Source organism: Bombus pascuorum, chromosome 17, assembly GCF_905332965.1.
Source record: "Bombus pascuorum chromosome 17, iyBomPasc1.1, whole genome shotgun sequence".
Taxonomy (NCBI): domain Eukaryota; kingdom Metazoa; phylum Arthropoda; class Insecta; order Hymenoptera; family Apidae; genus Bombus; species Bombus pascuorum.
Window position 1 is genome coordinate 1,958,086 of NC_083504.1, and position 22,214 is coordinate 1,980,299.

The 22,214-nt window shown below is 36.4% G+C and overlaps 2 long non-coding RNA genes across 2 annotated transcripts in view; both read left to right on the forward strand.

The window, feature by feature from the left end:
• The window catches only part of LOC132915540 (uncharacterized), a 289,361-nt gene that overhangs the window by 117,319 nt on the left and 149,828 nt on the right, over positions 1-22,214 (forward strand). The window lies entirely within an intron of this gene.
• On the forward strand, positions 996-16,109 carry LOC132915539 (uncharacterized). Its single transcript, XR_009659891.1, has 2 exons — positions 996-1,057; positions 16,051-16,109. It is a non-coding gene; the product is annotated as an uncharacterized LOC132915539 (long non-coding RNA).

Consider the following 22,214-nt stretch of genomic DNA (forward strand, 5'->3'; position numbering starts at 1 on the left):
AAAGTCTGCCAGATCTTGTAAAGGGGTCATTTTAGTTCAAATAAAGCAGGTGTAAGGCTTTCTAGGCACTGTATTTTGTTTCTTGACACATAAAGACAGAATGCAGCTGCTTTGAATCGTCTTAAAATATTGGCTTGGCAACTAAGTGATTGTGGATTTTGTCATTAAGTGGTATTGACATATACCAACCTAGATCAACCTAATAGAATGCACTAACTTAGCAGTCAAATTCTGTATCATTTTATGCGAACGAAAATGATGTTTTTATGATGTATAAGAAGACTTTTATGACCAACTTTATAAATATTAATTTACAAAGAATTTTATTTTAGTGCAATATTTAATCATTGGAAAAAATTTGCAAAACTTGTTTTTAATTTTAGTTTTAGTCTTAATGAAAATTTCAAAACCACCTGTGCACAATGAAGGTTTCTGGAAACAATTCTTTATAATCGTCTATATTTTTCAACTGATCTCGAGGTCCATTTTAATCTACAAATTCTCGCATTGAACGACTGATCGGTTTGACGAAGTAACAACGGCGGCCCGATTAACAGGAGCGTTTCCCATTTTCTAAATAAGTCTCGCAGGGTTTCTTCCTGCACGGCGATAAGTTTCCAGCTGTTCTCTTTTCAGCCAACACAGCGGCATGAAGGACCGGGCGTCTCCTTCCGGCACTCCTGCTCGCTCTATCTCGCCTGCTCACCCTTCCCGAATCCACTCTCATTATTCCGGGGAAATTAAATATGTCACCTGATTCTTAAAGTTAATTGAACTTCGGCCGTAGCTCGAATCGGCCCGGCCGGCTTCTAATTCATTAGGATAATGTATTTGGGAACACATTTAGGATAAACCCTGCTCTGTTTCGTCAAGGACAAGGATGTGTTGTTTAACATAATCTTAGGATCCATTCTTGTATTGTGTAAGGTTCTGAAGTTTACATTTAGCTTCTTGAAGTTTGCTCAAAAATTAGTCAGTGTTAGTTTCATATTCTGTTGAGGTTGACTGATAGAGAAACTAGTGGATTAATTTGTAATAGAAAAATATATTGAAATAAGTAAAAATACAGGTATAATGTATGAGGCCAAAATCAAATCAATTGTTATCATTATTTATTAATTTAATGCATGATATTGTAGAGGTTGACTGATGGAGGAACCACTGGATGAATTTGCAATAGAAAAATATATTGAAATAATTACAAGTACAAGTACAGGTATAGTGTATGAGGTCAAAATTAAATAAATTGTTATCATTATTTATTAGTTTAATGTAGAATATTGTTGAGCTTGACTGATAGAGGAACCAGTGGATGAATTTGTATAGAAAAATATATTGAAATAGGTATAGGTATAAGTACAGATATAGTGTATGTGGTCAAAATCAAATAAATTGTTATCATTTTGTCATTAAGTGGTATTGACAAAACCGAATATGTTCATATATAGTTTTGTATTACTTTGAAGTTACGTATCTATATGTCTTAAATTTTTAGTTTATTTACTTATCATTGTGTCAGTAGAGAAATACATTTCTAGTAATTATTATTTCTCAATTTTTAAATCAAAACTTACAAAATTCTGATTGTAGTGTTCTCGTTAATTAACTTTTCCCATTTATCAGTGTCACTGATATTGTTATATACAAATCTGTTTGAAACATACAAATTACACATATAGTGATAGCAAAATGTATTTGCACATCATTGTATTTACTATAGCATCCACATACTAATTTTAATTAATATACATTCATGTATATTAAATCCTACATCATTTAGCAGTACTTTTATATCACTATAAAAATTTGTTGCCATGAAAATGAAAAGAACTTGATGGAAGGATGTCCCATTGAAAATAACACTATGTACAAATACATTTTGTACCCACTGTATATGAAACTTACATATTTCTGTACTGTAACTTAAAAAATTCCAATTGTAGTGTTCTCGTTAATTAAATTTAACAGATGAAATTTACAGATACGAAATTGAAATCAAAGAGACATTAGTTCCATTCCTTGCGAAAAAACTTTGCGTAAAACAACAATTAAAACAAATTTTCCAATATAATACCAGATCTTTATACACACTATACCAAAATGAACCCTTAATACTTTACTAATTATTTAATTAATTCTTAAAAAATAAGAAGGTGTAGGCTATTTATCTCGTTATTTTTCCGTAGGGTTCGCATAATTTGTTGATCTTCAGGTTAAAAACAATGACAAGGCTGATCGTGATTCATGCCTGGATCATTGCGAACAATTTACCGAAAGCTGATTTATCGTATTCAACCGGCAGACTAAGTTCGAGTAATAAACTCGAGCAGGATCTAAATCCCTATTTTACTTACCAACCAGTCGCAAGGCTACGGTGAAGCAGCGAGCGCCGCGGAGAGGCGGAGGAAGCCAGGCGTGTACTAAATTTAAAAGTAAAACCTCTGCCTTTGTTGCCGAATCCCCGCGCTGAAAGAGAAGGTTGCTCTGCTCCTTCCAGCCATTCAACAGATTTAAATGGGCCCCAGAGCTTCGCGACCGCTTTCCTCTTTTAGTTGTTTTAAAGTACAGACGCTGCGGGTTCAACGATACGTGCCTCGGATTTATTTCGATCAGCCTCGTTCCATCTCTCTCCCCCCTCCCTCTCTCTCTCTTTCTCTGTTCATTCTTTTTAGAGCGCAGTTTTGTACGCAGTTGCTTTCCAGTGCTGCTGCGGAAGTAAGATAATATATACCGTTATTTGGACAGAATATTCTTCGAATAGAATGCGTGGTCGTTCATTTCGCCCTCTTCGGATCATTTCTAAAAGTTTCATAGAAAGATTCGTTAATAAATAATTATGTAAATAAATAGTTGGAAAAATCAGAGGAAATTGGAAATGACGTGAACTAGTTGTGGATTTGTTAGTTCTTTTACGATGGAAAGTTTCTTCAAATTCACCCACTATAGTCTAACACTGGAACTAACGATAGTTAACACGAAGCTATTTCTAGCAAAAGCAGTGAAAATGACTGGTCTTTAAAAAATATCTAATAATAGAATATTTTTATATTTATTGATTTATTACTTTCTTACAGAAGCAATTCAATGCTATGTAGTACATGTTTGGTATTATTGATCCATCTGGGATCATTATCACTGAACGAGGGTTGCCTTATTTATAAAATTGTAGGATCAGTCATTTTGACTAGTTTGGTATAAGTAACCTTGACACAAAATTATTTCCAGTTTGAATACATAAAAGACAACGTGAAATTCATTATATTATCCTTTAGTTATGCGAAAGTCGTTACATCATTGTGGAAAAAAATATAACATAAAGTAGGAATTTTAAAGTAAAATTGTAAAACGTCAATTTAACTGGTGTGGTAATTCCAATGTTAATAAGTATTCTGTAGGTGTTTATACAATTACGGGAGATTAAAATGTGCAAGTACAAAATATACAAAACATTCAGTGATAAGAACTCGTTTGAATAATTAAGGATGGGCGAAATCACTATATTACATTATAACACGAAGTAAGAATTTTAAAATAAAATTGTAAAACGTCAATTTGACTGGTGTGGTAGTTCCAGTGTTAATAAGTATTCTGTAGGTGTTTATACAATTACGGGAGATTAAAATGTGCAAGTACAAAATATACAAAACATTCAGTGATAAGAACTCGTTTGAATAATTAAGGATGGGCGAAATCACTATATTACATTATAACACGAAGTAAGAATTTTAAAATAAAATTGTAAAACGTCAATTTGACTGGTGTGGTAGTTCCAGTGTTAATAAGTATTCTGTAGATGTTTATACAATTACGGGAGATTAAAATGTCATTGCGGGAAAAAATATAAGGTAGGAATTTTAAAATAAAATAATAAAACCAGTCAATTTGACTGGCGTGGTAGCTTCAGTACTAACAGATAATAGACATTGGATAAAGAACATGGAATTTTCAAGTTCAAGGAGATACAGGTTATGGCAATCAGGATAGAAGATATAGGTTAGGAATATCGAAATAAGGTTACAGAATATGAGAAAGCGAATATGGAGTACAAGTAAGAAACAAAGATGAAAAGATTGTCGTAAGGTGTCTATCAATTCCGTCGTAGTCCAGCCGCAGATCAGCCGCTTATGATTATAAATCTACATCCGGTACGGGTGACCGCGCGAGATATTATTCAAAATTAGCGGGCCAGCGAAAGTCGGAAGTGGCAATTTGGCGGACGAAGAAGAGGAGAGAGAGCGGCAACGCGAGGCGGTTTCTCGTCTCGGCGTCTCTACCGCGGCAACAAAAGACCGGTTAATTATGATTCTTTTATGATTCGATTTAACCGATCCCCAGAGCCGCCGAGGAATATCGCGCACAATGTACGCCGGGAATTAACGGACTATTAGCGGCGGAACAATGGAGCCTTTTTCTTGCCGGTGAGGGCCGTCTTTCGACGACAATGGGATCGATGTAACGCCAGTTCACTGGAAACCCCCAAGCGATTGTAGCAAACGGACTTTAAGCGGTTAATTTGCCGCCTTGCTTTCGTCTGTTTCGCTTTGAAAGCCAGGAAAAAGTAACTGTTCACCGAGTTTCAGTTAGGGAGTACTGTGGACTACGATCCGAGGTGTAGATTGGTTTAAAGCATCGTTGCGAAGGGGTTGAAAGGACGAGGGTGTAAAAAGTAGCGGAGATTCGTAATTTAATTTCCTTCCAAGCATGTTGGCGATATTTAGAATACAGAAATAACTGTAGAACTGTATTAATTATAGTGGAATGAGGATAATTAGTTCAGGTATCTGGAGTTCCTTCTTCTCCCTGGCTACGATTTCTCGTTAAAGTAATCAGTTCACATCCGAACGTGAAATTTATTTAACCTAACCTCAATCGAGCATTAACAAACATTTTCACTTTAGAAATTTATTGAAATTCTAAAAAAAAGTAACTTTCCTTTAGAAAACGTTAACAGTCATTCTGTGAATTGTAACATATGATACACAGAACTCATTAGGTTGTCCCAAAAGTTTCTTTTGTTTTATGAGGAAATAATTGATGCACAACATTCTTTGTTTCCTATTATTTTATTTTTTTTATTTTATTTTGGTTATTTTACAATTTGTCCTTATGGACATTTGGTAAAGTGTTATATCTTGTTGGTGAAGAAAAAAAAAAATAAAAATAAAAAAATAAATATAGCATGTATTATTTTATTGAATAACATATGATCCATTTTATTGTACTGGTGAGTGATCAAAGTTCTATTGGAACAAAAAGGATCATACAATTCAATAAAATAATACAAAACAACAATTTTATGCATCTATTATTTCCTTATAAAACAAAAGAAACTTTTGGTACAATAACTAAATGTAATTTTCAATGTAAATTATATTATCTACAAAATATAAATATTCTATGAAAATATGAATTGTAAGCATAAAATGTAAATGTAAAATACGTTTTGCCTCAATGCATCAATTTTCTCTTATCTTAACAATCATCATAATGTGTTGAGAATCTCCTTGGAAATGTCAGCCAACGCGATCTAGAAATTTCTTATCATCAACCAAACATAAGGATTTCCCAGTGAAATATTTTCGACAAAAAGCAAACTTACTGGGAAAGTAGTCGTCTTTTCTGGGAACAACCCGTGCGAAATTAATCTCAGCAACGAGAACGAGTTCTCGGGCGTGATTTCGGCAAAGACACACGGAAACCATGAGAACGGTTCAAGCAAAAAGCTAACCTCTGACCGCTAAGCACCTGCCACTGCCATAAAAGGCAATGATATTTTTATAATTGAAATTAATTGCAGGTTGACCGCCCGCTTCCGTGTGACCTGTAATAAAAGCAAGAACTTGCAGCAACTGGCCTGTTGTGCGGACAAATGTTAAAATAACGTTAAGGCGACGAAAACCGAAAGGTAGCTGACCCTCAGCGTCACCAAGGTAAGTGGCATTTTTCCTAGAAATTCATAGCATTCAATAATTTTGAAGCTCGATGAAAACACATTAGTATAATTCCTAAAATTAAAATTTAGCTTTGTAAATAGTATTTATTATAATTATAACCCATAAGCACTTTCCACTCAGACTATTATTTTATAATTACGATACACTTTTTGGCAAAATTGCATTGTATCCACCACAACTGTTATATCTTCATCGTATTATTCTAATTTATTTTGTACGCTTATGTTATTAAATAGGTGTTGGAGTTCGATATTTAATTGATTCACACAGATACAGTTCAGTTTCACCATATCATGAATACTCTCAGATAATTAACACGTGGCGGACGCCAAAAGAAAAAAGCGTCGTTAGAAGTCGTATGAACTTTGCATGTAGGGACTAGTGATCATGCCAACCTAATATTTTCCTCAACAGCTTATGCATGATATTTATTTATCTTCTGATTGCCCTATACAGTTGCAGAAATCAGGATTATGATCATTTCTTCATCATTGACTCACCTGTAGGTTCACAAATTGCCGGTCTTTTCACTGTATTTGTAAATCGTTTCACTTCAATAGAACGTGAAACGCTTAAGCGTCGAGTAAATTGAAAGAAAAAAAGCTAAAGTGACGTAAACGTGAGGACGACCGACAACAAATGGCAGAGCGAAATCGCGTGTACGTTAGAACGCTGGTTAAAGTTTTAAATATCTTAAAGAAAGAAACTTCTATTCAATGTATCTTCCTATATTCTATGGAAAAACATAAAAAATTGATTCTCTATAATAACGATCGTTCCACCGAATTATGACTCAATCGCTCCTCCCACTACCTAATACCACAACAGTTACGTCACAAAGTAGAAAAAGCGGCGACTGGGAGAAAAGTCTACAAACCCATTCCACGCATTTTCCCCCGAAGCTGTGTAATTTCTACTATCTAGCGAGCTCATCAAACAGACGTAGCACTCGTCGAACAAACGCGATCCTCCGGCTCCCTCGGCCAGTCAATGATCCACCGATTACGTCACGAGGTAAAAAGCATTAAGAAAAATGCCATACCACCATGGTGGTGAAACAATTCACCGAGAGCCCTCCCACGTCCACCGAGGAATCATCAACACGGTACCAAAAGAGTAACAGTGAACGACAGCGATCGCCGGTTTGAATCGGCGATAAAGCGTCCGCCATGAAGGGAACACGCGAAGGAGAGGCTCGCACCCAATCATCAAAGTCGCATTTTCAGTGTAATGGGTGTGTTTAGCCGGTCGTGCACGTTTGGAAAGGGACGGTTGGAAGGAACGATCGGCCGAGATCCAAGCTTGCGGAGTCTCTCGATCGTGATCGGAGCCCCTCCGCCACCAATAATCATGGTACGGCTGCAATTACGGGCCTGGGGCATCCAATCGGGGCCTCTCTTCTTTCACGACATAGTTCCACTCTCTCTCTTTTTCCCCTGTTTCCATCTTTCTCGTTTCTTAGCCACTCTATTATTAGGCTGTATTACTGTAATGCGGCGACCAGCATGTCCGGGGCCAGCGAAATGGCAGCCATAATAGGGACAGACGCCAGATATCCGGCGTTTACCTCGCAGCATCCTGTCCGTGCGATTATCGTGCCACGACCGGGAATTTTACTGAAATTTTAGAAAGAATTCCATGCCTCGTATACTCGCTTCGTTTAATCGGCCAACTTCTGCTTTGATAGGTCTGTTTGTGAGTTCATGCGATGGGGACTTAAGGTTTCTCACCGTTTTATTTCATATCGCGATAACAAAAGGTCGAAAGAGGCCGAAAATGTCTTTTATCGTATCACGTAGCATTTTTATGCCTAATGGTTTCAAGGACAGAGAAAGTATTTCCCAATATTCTTAGCTGTCTGTATGAACAGCGTAATAACAAAGCATCAAACCCCACCTAACCTCAAAAAAAGGATCAAAGAAACAAAGAACGCTCTCTTTTTGTATATAATGATTTATTCAAGAATGGAGAGAATATTTCTGAAATACACACACACAAACACACACACACACACACACACACACAATTATATATATATTATATATAATATATATTTATATATTATTGTATATATTATTATATTATATATATATATATATATATATATATATATATATATATATAATAAAATAAAAATAAAAATGAAATAAAACTATATATATATGTATATGTATATATATATTTTACACATTTTTATTTACATACAGAGAAGAGGAACATACGGCGAATCTCGTAAAAAACGAGCAGGAGTCTGTTCAAATGCGACATCTAGATCTCGCAATAAGTAGTCGCGAAGAAGTTCAAAGAGACTTGGTGCGAGATCCTTCCTGCCGTATCCGCGCTTTTCAATATGGAATCGCGCGATAAACGCTCCCCAGGCAAAGAGGAAAGACGTATCTTCTCTGGCAGATAGGGGGAACTTTATAACTTGGCTACGAGCAACAGCGAAACAAATCGTGCGACTGGATCTCGCGAGACATCCGGTTTCCTTGGCCGACACCCTCCACTGTTCTTTCTCTCTCTCTCTCCCTCTCTCTGGTATTCGTCAAACGAGAAAGCATAAAATTTATGGTTTTCAGAAATGTTATATTTACTATCGTTCATATTTACGATTTCTAAAAAAGAGTCTATGGATTCTTCAGTGATAAAGGTGAAGATTTTTGGTGTTTAGAGGTTGTAACATGGTTTCGTTTCTACTTAGCGATGGCTAAGTTCGCTAAAAACCAGCGTCCTCTCTATCGATTCTCCAGTAACGACAGGCGATTTCACTACAGCCGAGATAAGTAAAGGCATTGCACGAATATTTCATTCAGCCAAACGCGATGAACTGTTGTTGGGTGAAAAAAGAAATTCGAAGGAAATACACCAATTTTCGAGGGAAGATCAAAATATAAAATTATTGAATTTTATACTTTTTTTGTCAGAGCTTCAAACAAGCAGCCTAAATCACTGAAAAATATTTTCAAATACTTTCAAACTACTATAGAAGTATCTCTGTCAATCGAAAGTATATTTATTTCTATACCAAAGCCATGTGATAATTATCAAAGATCCTCGTTATGGTAAAGCACTCATTAATGAATGAATTATTGGATGATTATTTATTTATGACTGCAGGATAAATACTGAACATAATATTGAAAACTATATGAAATATTCTCTATTGTCAATCCATTCGTTTGAATCATTTCTATAAAATCACAAATCTGCATAAACATTCGTATTTATCAATCACTAGATTGTCCGAAAAGTTTCTTTCGTTCTAAAGCAAATAATAGTTTTAGTTTATTGAATTATGCACGAGCATAATAATAAAAATACAACGAAATGAATAAAATAATATAAAACAGAAATTGTTCGTCTATTATCATCTTCCAAAACGAAAGAAACTTAACCTAAACAACCTAACCTCAATCTAAAACAATGTTACTTATTTCTCCTACCATCGTCTGTTCTCTGATCTAGCACGAAACGAACGTACTTAAAATTACAGTTAAATCCTGCGACTCTACATCCTTCAGAAAAAAAGAAATACTAAACGAAGCAAGTGCAGCTTCTTCATTACCGAGAGAAAACAAATATACAGAAATAAAATACAGAAAAAGGTAGAGAAATAAATAGAACAATCTAAGGATCGAGAGGATGGCCGTGCATCTGTCAAGCGGACGAAAAGAGAGGCACACGGTTGGGCAGAGGAGCTTGGTCCTGCGGGCGTGGGTGGCGGAACGGAGAGGGAGAGTTTGGGGGGTGAGTATCGAGGGCGCTAATGTTCCTCGGGCAGGAAACACCGTCTCCATCCTGCACCCTCTATCTCTCCGCTCACTCGCCTATTTTTATTCGTCTTTATCTGAGACTTGAGTCGGTTCCTCTCTATTTCCTCTTGAGGAGTTCTTCCTCCTTCTCAGCCTCCCTCTTCTTCTTCTTCCTCCTCCTACCCTGCTCTTTCTGTATGCCGCTTCTCTCCGTGTCCCCTCCGGGTACCGATGCGGTGACAACAACATGCAAACATTCTGGTATTTGCAATTCGAATGCCACAAAACGGGGACGGGAAACCGCGACGAAGAAGCCCCAGCCGGTGCTCGCCTTGCCGCGAGAACGCGTCGATCCCACCCCTTGCAAAAGGTACACAGCTCGCTATTCTATTAGCCCGCGGAAAGATAAGTTGTACTTTGGCCGTACGAGAGCTGTGCACGAGAAACGTATCGTTTCCAAACGGTTTCAGTATTTTTCACCGACCATCCCCGTCACCCGCCTCCGTGTTATCGTCCTTGCTCCAGGCTAACGGAATTTTCTCTGCTCTTTGTGTCTCTGATTGACCCTTTTTCACCAATTTTTCCTATTATTTCTGATTCTATTTGGAAGTGATTTGGACACAGTGTAGGAAAATGTAGATTTAGGAAATTCTTCTTATGGGAAATAAAACTGGTGGTTTCCTATCGTTTAGAAATTTAAGTTTCTTTAGAAAGAATTTTAAATATCAAAAGTTTCTTGGATGGATCTTGTGCGATATTTTTCTTTAAATTTGAGGGGAAGATTTGTCTTCTATGGGACTTCTTTTCCTAATTGTAACGCATTCTTTGAGTATTTTCCTAACCTAAAAAAGTTTGTTATGTCTGAGAAACATATGGAAGAGTCGTTGTTGATACTTGCAAATTCTTATTTTAATTTGTAAATCTTTTCAGAATTGAACATTTATTTAAAATTCATAGGATTGATGTTGTCTAGGAGTTTAGGATTCTATTGACGTGTAATTGAAGATCATTGTTCTTGGAAGAAATATCAATTTGAAGGTTTCTTAACCTCAAAGATTATAAAGGGGAATAAATTCGTCGTAATGTTTTTGAGTTACACGCAGCCTGAAATTGTGATGATACGTGCTCGCGGCCGATTTATAACCAGGTGATTATACAATCAAGAGGGCAGATGCGCACATTAAAAGTTCAGCGTCGTTCAGCGACGAAATTCGTGATTATAACGTCGATATAAGAATAGCCTTTGGCCAGAAAAATGAAGACATCTGCCCTGATGAGAGCCGTCCGGAGCACAGCCACGTTGAAAGCATCCAACCCTGCATAAATCGACTGCTTAAGCACGGGTTCTGCAGAAAAAATTGCAAGCAGATGCAAGTCTCACAGTTCAAGCGTGACACGATGCAATATTTTCTTCCATTTAAATTCACCTGTATATCTTTTCATGCATTATCATTTATGATATAGCTACTCTTTGAATTAATATGTTTCCAAGAAAACTCCACCATCGATTAACTATTATCTCTCCCTGTTTAAATGTAAATCTGTGATAAATGTAGGCTACAAGGAAAGAACACGATAAGTCACATTTGCTATTTTTTAGAAACAAACGATTTTAAGATTCGGTATATCATCGACCAATCCAACGTTAGTAAAATTCTCTTTATATTTGATTTTGGAGCTGAATATGTGTCTTCTCATTTCCTTCAAAGTTTCAATATTGAGATATGTAGAATTTTATGTGCTGGACTAGGTTAGCTGCGCGGTAGGGATACTTGCATGTGAATATCAGTGTATAGAAGTATGTGTGTGCGCAGCGTCTCGAAAACAAAGGAATGTAAACTGTTCGGTTAATGGTCTGCTATGGAAGAAGGTTAGACCCCTGCAAGTGTGTATCGATGAATATCTTTGAGATCGTTTATCGAATAGATATATAACTATCGTAATATAAATTCTAAGTGTAAATTTGGTATTCCTATACCATTATTTCGGCTATTAAGATCCAAAATTCTCAATAATAAATAATTCTTATAACGTTACATGAAGCTGTACCAACTTGTCAGCTACCTTATAACCTATAAAGCTACCTAAAAAAACTTACATCTTTTAACGTTGCTCAACTACAAGGTGACATTAAACTAAATCCACAAAAATGTGCTAATCGTGTTTTCTTCCTATGACCTTCAAATGAACAAATTTAGTAAACAGAAAATTGTTTCATCGTTGAATGAAACAAGGAAATTTTAGATATCAATATCAAAATGGAAGAAGCTCGGGAATGAGAAGCTAGATATATCGGGTGAAACAAAGTCGAGCTGTCAACGGTGCTGGCCGGCTATCTGGAATCGCGAGCCAGTCGTTTTTCTAATATCTGTTTTTCGGAATCGCACGCGTAATACATACGACGGGGTGGGACGTTGGTCGCTATATAATTACGCGTCTATCGTCCCAGGCTTGTTTTATATGTGGAAGCCCATTCGGCCACGGAAACGAGCTACGCTGCTTGTTATTCGAGCAATTTCAGCCCATCGAGGACCAACCGACACACACTCGATCACGAGATTGCGATATCAGCTAATAACAAGGTTCGTCGAATATTCGTCGAATACGTTACAGTCGTTGAAAGAGGCAGCGAAGGAATATTTTTAAGGCACTCGGACACGATACAATTGCCACTAGAAATACAAACATGGTGCTTCTTTTTTTTTTTACAACGTTCTATCGAATTTTTCAACAAATTTTCTTAACACTTTGGACTTTCTGTTTTTTTTTGTTTCTTCTTTTGCTGCAGGAAGGAAATTATACCCTTGGTCGGTGCAGCTAACGTCACTTATAATTGCGATTCTTCCTATAAATCTTGTAAAGGCTAATTAATTGCAATGGCTTGCATAATTCAGTTTAGTCAGTGTTTCCGCGTGAGAGGTTTGTTTGGCATTGGTATCTTCCCTACCGTTGCGATATAAAAGGTGCCTGAATGGTTGGAAAAACGATAGTTTAAATTATTGTTTATTGTTACATTAATAGTCTTCGGATAGGTGTGATCTTCGCAATATAAATAAATATAATGAGAGGGACTTGAAGACATTTGAATACTTAGTATAGTAGCATTTCTGCAATTCTTGAACTTTTCCAAATAAATGTTTATTCAAAGGTACCCATTCAGCGACGACTATGTCACTTTCCAGAATTCCATTTCGCCAACCTAACCATCGATTCATACCGCAATTAATCGCTCAAGACGATCACAAGTTCTATCTGTAATTTATCTGAGGTTAGGAATCTTAGGCGTCGAAGTTCATACAGAGAGATCAGACCAGAGAAGAGTAGAGTTGCATCGTTTCATTTAACACTTTGACTGTCACGCGGAAATCACATGTTTCGCTCAGGACACCACGGCTTTAGCTTTCTTAAATGTGAAAATCACTTGCCAATTGTATTTGGATTTCCGCATCGATTTCGTACGAAGCAACGTACTTTCGTGGTTTATGAAAAGAATTTGAGGAAAGTGGATATAAAAGGACAAAAATACTGCTTTAGTAATTATCGGTTGCTCTAATTTTGGACAATGTTATGCCTCTCTTGTTCACGTACTCATATACCGGGTCTTGCTTAAATTCAGCATCTGACTTACCTACGAAGTATCTGTGAGAATACCTTGAAGATAATTTCAAGGCCAACGATTCAGTTTTGCTTGTCAATATCTATTTCTTATGTTATGTATATGATGTCTTAAGCGACATCAAGACGAATTGAAGATAACTTTGCAATGACGTCGTGTGTAGCGTTAGTAACATTTCAAAACCTTCAGTAGCAATAGAAATAATTTAACACTTTGAAATCACACATTTCGCTGACGCCACGGGAGTATTTTTATTATTCAAAGCATATAATGGTCAAATAATAATAAATTGATAATGCAAGACAACATTCTTCCCCAATGGACCGTTTATCTTATTGGTGGCCGCGGGTGACCACCATGGCGCCTTGGTAACAGCTGATAGCGACATATTATAACAAGGCTTCGTTTATTTCAACAAACCATTCGCATTCGTTGTTTCGTCGCAACCAAAACGTGCAGAGTATATCGTTGAAACGTGTAGAAGATATTAGTAATCAGTATTTGCTCATTATATATAACAGTAAGGTATTTTCACACTTCTAACCTCAACTATATGATCATAAAGCAGTATTTACGATTATTTTCTAAGGTGTGTTTATAATAATATTTGTAGGTTACCCCTCGAAGATATGTATGCAAACACAGTGTACAGTTAGATGCAAGATTTGTCCTCATTTTTTTTATTGATGTTCTAATAAAAACGTTTAATCGTTCAATGGGGCACATTTATTTCAAAGTATCTTCTATTTATCGGTTATATTGAAGATGCCCTAGCTCTCAATTTTCATTCAATTTTTACAATTGTAAGAAATTGAAGCGTTCCAATGACCACCGTGGCGTCACAGGAGAAACCGTGGACCAAATATGACTCACGTGGCAGTCAAAGTGTTAACGAGCATTCGTCATTTCTTATTTTATTGCCGAATGCTTGATAATTTCCAATAACTTTTGAAAATGGACTGCCTCCAAGAGAGTTGCTTATTGTGAAAAAGGAAACCAATAAAACACTGTGTTCGATTCAGAATGATGAAAACATTTGAAATATCTTATGAAAAAGAGAAAAGTAGGAAACCATGTTGCCCAATTTTCAAATGAATTTTGAAATTCAATAATTGTCAAGTTGGAGGGTAAATCGATCGCCCACCCCGTGTAACCATACTTCGAGAGTAGGGGTGTGGAACGTAGCTTGGCTCGCGCGAAACTTTTTACCCCCTTTCCAAGTTGAAACAAAGACGACTCGCGTGACCAGAAGGCGTGCCACGTGATACGCTACGCGAATCGCCGGCTCGACCAATCGGCTTTCAGAGGTAACCCCGATACAAAGTATACACGGCGTGCAGCTTTGATGTTTCCAGTCACGTGACCCGCGACTCGATATCAATTCGTGACGCTAAGTGCGCTTTCGCGTGTGCACGCGCTTCTTTTCTCGCGGTGGAGCTTTAAGGACACCGCTTCCGACTCGCCTTCCCACCCGCCCCCCTTTTTCCACCCTATTTCTCGCGTCAAGATCGTCGAAAATGTCGTTCGTCGGTGTTAACGATCGCGCCTAATCGCCAAACCGACGAATTTTTCCTCGATTCCGGCTCGATAGCAAAATGGGTGTCACCTTGTTCCCTACCGTTATCGCCTGTTCTTATCGATGCTTTTAATTTTCTACGGCAACGAAAGTTGATTCTCCACTGGTATGGTACTAGTGATTAATTCGGTTTGAAATTAATAGGATAATGATAATGCGTTTGGCTGGATATTAGGAAGATAAAGGACGTTTTATTGGTTAGACGGGAATTAGCTGGTTCTTGATAGACATCTATGATTAAAGGACTTTTAAGGATATTTGTTTCTTCGACGTCAAAGTACATTATCTTCTCTATTATAAATATAAAGGGAAAAAATTGTTTACATTAATACATAATGCGATTATAGGAATTTTCAGTCCTTTTCTTCGGATGCATAAATTTATAACGAGCTGGAAGTTATAACAGTGTAAGTCAAAAGTATTGTTCCATATTTACTTAAGTTACATTTCTTTATTTCTTAGCTCGATACGTTTTCATGATTCCAACGAAATGCAATGAATTTTTATAAATTAGGTTGTCCCAACAGTTGCTTTCGTTTTATAAGGAAATAGTTGATGCACAACGTTCTTTGTTTTATATTATTTTATTGAATTACGTTTAATTCACTTTATTCTATTACTGCAAAATAGGTCACACATAAATCCATGAAATAATATAAAATAAAAAATGTTGTGCATCTATTATTTCACTTATGAAACGAAAGAAACTTTTGGAACAACCTAATATTATTCTAAAAGCAGGATATTATTTTCTGAGAAATAACAGTGCATTGACTTACATTACTATTGTCTCCTGTTGAAGTTGGCTGATAGAGGAACCAGTGAATGTATTTGCAATAGAAAAATATATTGAAATAAGTACAAGTACAAGTACAGGTATAGTGTATGAGGCCAAAATTAAATAAATTGTTATCATTATTTATTAATTTAATGTGTGATATTGTTGGGATTGACTGATGGAGGAACCACTGGATGAATTTGCAATAGAAAAATATATTGAAATAATTACAAGTACAGGTATAGTGTATGAGGTCAAAATTAAATAAATTGTTATCATTATTTATTAGTTTAATGTAGAATATTGTTGAGCTTGACTGATAGAGGAACCAGTGGATGAATTTGTAATGGAAAAATATATTGAAATAAGTATAGGTACAAGTATAGTGTATGAGGTCAAAATTAAATAAATTGTTATCATTATTTATTAATTTAATGTGTGATATTGTTGGGATTGACTGATGGAGGAACCACTGGATGAATTTGCAATAGAAAAATATATTAAAATAATTACAAGTACAAGTACAGGTATAGTGTATGAGGTCAAAATTAAATAAATTGTTATCATTATGTATTAATTTAATACATGATATTGTTGAAGTTGACTGGTAGAGGAACAAGAGGATGAATTTGTAATAGAAAAATATATTGATATAAGTATAAGTACAGGTATAGTCTATGACTATGTCCACATCATAACTCTTTTAGTATTGCAATACAAAAGAATTGAATAGTTAGCCTGTTTATATATTTATGGCAAAGCACATTACCAAAATGTTAATCTTGGTGTGTAACTCTAGCTGAGGACTACAAAAAACAGCAATAGGAATCTACTCATAATTATTCTGTTTGTACACCTTGTAGCTCAAAACAACATTTACCTTCAAGGCCACAATAATATGAACCTCTGTTTGTTTTGAATTCTTGTATCATTAAATTCTATTCTCTTCATAACAGCGATCTCCAGGTCCCTGCAATACAAAAGAAAAAGATGTATAGCTTTTCTTGAAGCAATTACTTCAACATCCCCTTTATAACGAGGAAAGTTATTCCAACAATCTTACAAAGTATCAATACATTTAACAATGAAACGAGAAATTCTGCAGATCTTTCATATCTTCGAAAACTTTCAGTAGTACAAACTTCTCAGGTTTTTATCACAGCGTGCGATATCGATTCGAACGAATTTCTTTCGATGCAGACTAACCGCTCCTGTGGACAATCGTGATCAGTCGCGAGATAAATCGTGTATGATGATCCATAAGTGGCTACGCTTTCGATAGTGTCAACAGGAACAAGTTGTTAGCTCGGAAGGGCAGGCTAGCGCGTCAAGCCCACCCCGGGATTCCAGAGCGTTCGTGATGGATGATCGCAGATATACTGAAAAATGGTGATGGATGAAATCTCGCCGGCTATAAACATTGACGGAATCTGTTACGTGAATTGTAATAAGTTATCCCGCTGCGCGTCTTAATAAAACGGACATTTCGTGGCCGATCCGCCCGGCGGATTCTGTCTCGCGCCGCCAGTTCATTCATTTAAAAGCGATTTGTAAGCCTTCCCTTCTACCTTTCCAATGCAAATCCTGCAAATTGCAAGCTTCAACTGTTAATTGATATCGCAAATTGGCGATGCGTGAAAGGAAAGTTAGGTTAGGAATCGGTCACTGGATCTTTCGTATTTTATATTCCCCCGTCGCAATTTGTCGATTCTAATTTTTTTAAATGTTAATTAATCTACTTTAGAGTAATTTAGACCTTACACTATTCAAATTGTTACATTATAATACGTTTTTATATTTGTCTTGACAGGAAGAATCCTCATGACAGGGTCGTAAATTAAAGCGTTAACCAGCGCTACTCATTCGCGTAATTGTATCTGGTTGCAATTCTACAAAAAGTTGTACAAATCCTAAATTGCAAATGTATTTCATTGAGGTTAGGTTGAGATTAGGTTATGTATTCGTGTATTTTCAATTCATCATTCCATATACCTAAATCCACCAACTACCTCTTCTTCGTTCAATAAAATATCCATAGCAATTCCGAGAGCCACAATACCGCGGCAACGATTTACAACAGCATAATTCCACAATTCTTCAAGGATCTAAACAGAATTCCATCTGGCCAGCAAACGCATGATGCAATCATCATGCACGGCGAATCTCAACACGATCTCGACTCACCTAGCGCATTCACTCACGCATCCTCGTCGTCATCGATCACCATTTTTCTCTTACCGATCAAAGGTTGCACGTCGCCATCAGCGTCTCGGTATCAACATTCCACCGCCTGGCCAGGAAAATCTATCCAACGATACGCGGCGGAATCGGGCGCGAGTTAATGGCGATAAGGCGATGGTACTCTCTCGAGGCTAACGAGATCGAACAGTGGCCGAGACTCGATTCTCAAAGGAAGAAAGGAATTCGCGTGGTCGTGGAGCGGAGAGGAAGAAGCGAGATGCTGACCGCGGATGCTGGCAAAAAATCGGCAAGGGCGGACGAGATTTGATTCCCGGTGACGTATTAAATGTGTGGTAGCAGCCAGTGGTGTCAGAGGGATTGCTTTAATCAGTAGATTAATTCGTCATGGCCTCCGCCGCGTAGCAACGTCCTTTGTCGGCCGTTGGTAAAATATGAGCCAACGTACATAATCAACTATTTGTGGTAATGAATATTATGCGGCCGGCGCGCGTGTCATTAATAACGTCCGCGGCACGGCCGCGTAATCTGTTTTTTCCTTCGCATCCAAGCGTACATTATGCGCGCGAGCTACGTCTAAGCAGTGAAACCTTGAGAAAAAAAGACCCAGCCGCTTTGCATGCGCGCGAGCTGCCGAGTTTATGCGCTCGAGCTCGCCTCGATAAGATACAAGGTGACGCGCGTGATAACGCGTACGCCGCTTCACATTTTTTCCAATGTAAGCGTTTTATAACACGTTCAGATATTTTCGATATTTAGCTGCAAGTTTTGTCTATAAAAATATCGAAATATCAAAGTGCAGTGAGATATTTAACATTAGAACTACCAATAGAAGCTATTTCTACCAAAAGCAGTGAAAATGACTGGTCTTTAAAAAATATCTAATAATAGAATACTTTTATATTTATTGATTTATTATTGTTTTACAGAAGCAATTCAATGCTATGTAGTATATTTTTGGTATTATTGATCCATCTGGGATCATCATCACTGAACGAGGGTTGCCATATTTATAGAATTGTAGGATCAGTCATTTTGACTAGTATTGGTATAAGTAACCTTGACACAAAATTATTTTCAATTTGAATACATAAAAGACAACGTGAAATTCATTATATTATCCTTTAGTTATGCGAAAGTCGTTACATCATTGTGGAAAAAAATATAACATAAAGTAGGAATTTTAAAGTAAAATTGTAAAACGTCAATTTAACTGGTGTGGTAGTTCCAGTGTTAATAAGTATTCTGTAGGTGTTTATACAATTACGGGAGATTAAAATGTGCAAGTACAAAATATACAAAACATTCAGTGATAAGAACTCGTTTGAATAATTAAGGATGGACGAAATCACTATAGTACATTATAACACGAAGTAAGAATTTTAAAATAAAATTGTAAAACGTCAATTTGACTAGTGTGGTAGTTCCAGTGTTAATAAGTATTCTGTAGATGTTTATACAATTATGGGAGACTAAAATGTACAAGTATAAAATATACAAAACATTCCATGATAAAAATTCTTTTGAATAATTAAGGATGGACGAAATCACTATATTACATTATAACACGAAGTAGGAATTTTAAAATAAAATTGTAAAACATCGATTTGGCTAGTGTGGTAGTTCTAGCGTTAATGTCAAATATCTCGTTGTACTTTGATATTTCGATATTTTTAATATTTTGTAATGATTAATCTTGTTGGTATGAAAACTTATTTTTCTACTTCAGGAAATAATATCTTTGTACTGTGAAATATAAGGAATTTGAACAATAAGCGACTGTTCGTAACCAAGAGACAGACGAGTGATCGCGATTAATTCCAGCTTCGTCTAACCTCAATCTTCTCGTGTTCCATTTTATATGCATGTCAACGTGTATGTATGTTTATTTAAAGTATTTGTATGATTTGTACATTCTCTCGCTCTTCTAAATTGTCTTGTTTCGATACCATTTCTGTAAAGATGAATATGAATCAGAGATACAGATGGCAATAAGCAAAGAATTTCAATAGCAGATATACGCAGTGGAATAACCTGTGTTCTCTTTGCTGCCACAGAACTTTCACCTCTAGGTTTAACCCCTCCTGGACAACTCCCCGCGGCGAAAAGACAAATGAGCCTGAGGTGAGAACTTACCCGATAAATACCCAAGGCGACACACTGTTTGACCAGGGAGCAAGCAGTCTGGACTGGACAAGAAATACCGCACCTACCCTTCCCACTATCCTCCTCCCTCTGTCCACGGCCCGTGGCTGTTTTCATTCTTCACCCTTTGCTATCACTGTCCTGCAATTACAAAATACAAATTATTTAGTCATACGAGTTTCTTTAATTTTCTTTTCTCACACAAGGATGGATATAAAATATTTGATGTTGTTGATTTCTGTAAAATTACAAAAATTTATGTTAAAAAAAGGAAGTTTTTATTACAAGAATTATCGCAGGTTGAAATTAGCTTTTTTTATTTTTATTTTGTTTTTTTTTTACAATTTGTCCTGAAGGACATTTGGTAAAGTGTTATATCTTATTGGTGAAAAAAAAAATAAAATAAAAATAAATATAGCATGTGGGTGGCTACCCCAAGCGGGGTGCCAGCTTCGTTTTTTCTAAGTTATATCTTTTATGTTTGAAATTAGTAAACAGAATTTGGAGAGTAATTTTGGTCTCATTGTCGTGGTCACAGGTTTAACATTGCTACGACTATGCTTCAAGGAGAATTAACAATCAAATTATTTAGTCACAGGAGTTTTGCTCTACTTTTCTTTACTTGCTAGAAATAATTATAAAATATCAAATTGATTTTTCTAAAATTAGAGGAACTGTAGATAATATTTGTAAAGAGAATTTTTATTAGAAGAAAAAGATTCATTTACCCTATCTTTGTAAAAGCTCGCGCGCAGTGCGTGCTACTGGGATCTCTTTTCTTCCGAGGCAAGCCGTGTCCAGGCGCCGCATTAATTTTGTGTATTTAACGAGAGCGAGTTAAATGTCTGTCCGGAAGGGTTCCACGGTCTCCAGTGCCATTCATGGAATCGCGAGCGAGACAAACTTTAATAGAGAAACGACCCTGTTTGCCTGCTTTCCTTCCCTCGAGACTTCCAGTCAATTTGAAAGCTGCTTAAATTAATAAGAAAGATATTTCATATGGCAAAAGCGTCATTATTTTATTCTCAATGATATTTCATTGAATTTTCTATAAATTTATTCGTTTCTCTCTAAATTTCCCTATGATTCAAGAATAACGATGAAACAGAAAGGAAGAGGCAGATTCAGGGCCGTCGACGTGGACAAAAAACCGTGTTTTTCCGAGAGTGAAAAACTATTTTGTGCTTTAGCCGAGCCACTGACGGCGCATCATTTTTAACGGCGCCCTGTCAGACGATTGGAAAGGGAGAGGAGCACTGTCAGTGGCCGGCGGCCAACGTCAAACGTCAAGCCGATCCTTCTTGCTCTCTCTCAATTTTTCTTTTTTTTTCCTCCAGCGTCCTCTTCATTCGATTTTTGTCTATTCAAAATACTCTCTGCGTCGTATGAAAATCATTTATATCGAAAATATTTCAACTGTGCTATATTTTATGTTACATTAAAATATATGGGATATGTGAACTGTTCAGATACATTAGCAAGGTAATGTCAAGAAATATGTCGCTTTTGCGCGATATGGTTTATTTAAAATTGCACGTCTGGTTGTAAATCTTGCGATAAATTATCGTCGAAAATTCCCATTTTCTACACGTAATAACGATTACTTATTATACAGATAACATCCTTCGGTGAAATCATATTCAAATATATAGGGACATATACATAAACAGCAAGAATATATTGGGTTGGCAACTAAATGGTTGCGGATTTTGTCAATAGCACCTAATGATAAAATCAGCAATCACTTAGTTGCCAACCTAATATTATATGCAATACGGAATTAGTGTCAAGCTGATGTATTTTCTACATCTGCATCGTGTCTGTCAATCTGTTAATCGAGTTAACTCTTAACCAGAAAGTCAGTTCTACAACAAATACATAATTATAATATTACACTTAAGAGATTGGAATTGCAGTTAATTTTCTAATTTTCTTCCAGTCGATGAATGAGAAATGGCTTCTTTATAACTACTGCCAGGACAGTTATCTTTGTACTACAATTTACCAATTAAAATATTAATAATACAATTACCTTGTTCAAATATTTATTGGGTTGACAACCAAGCTATTGTGGATTTTGTTTTTGTTTTGTTTTGGTGGTACTGATAAAAGCCACGATCACTTAGTTTCTAACCTAATATTACATAAGATACCGAATTAGTGTCAAGCTAATGTATTTCCTACATCTGCATCA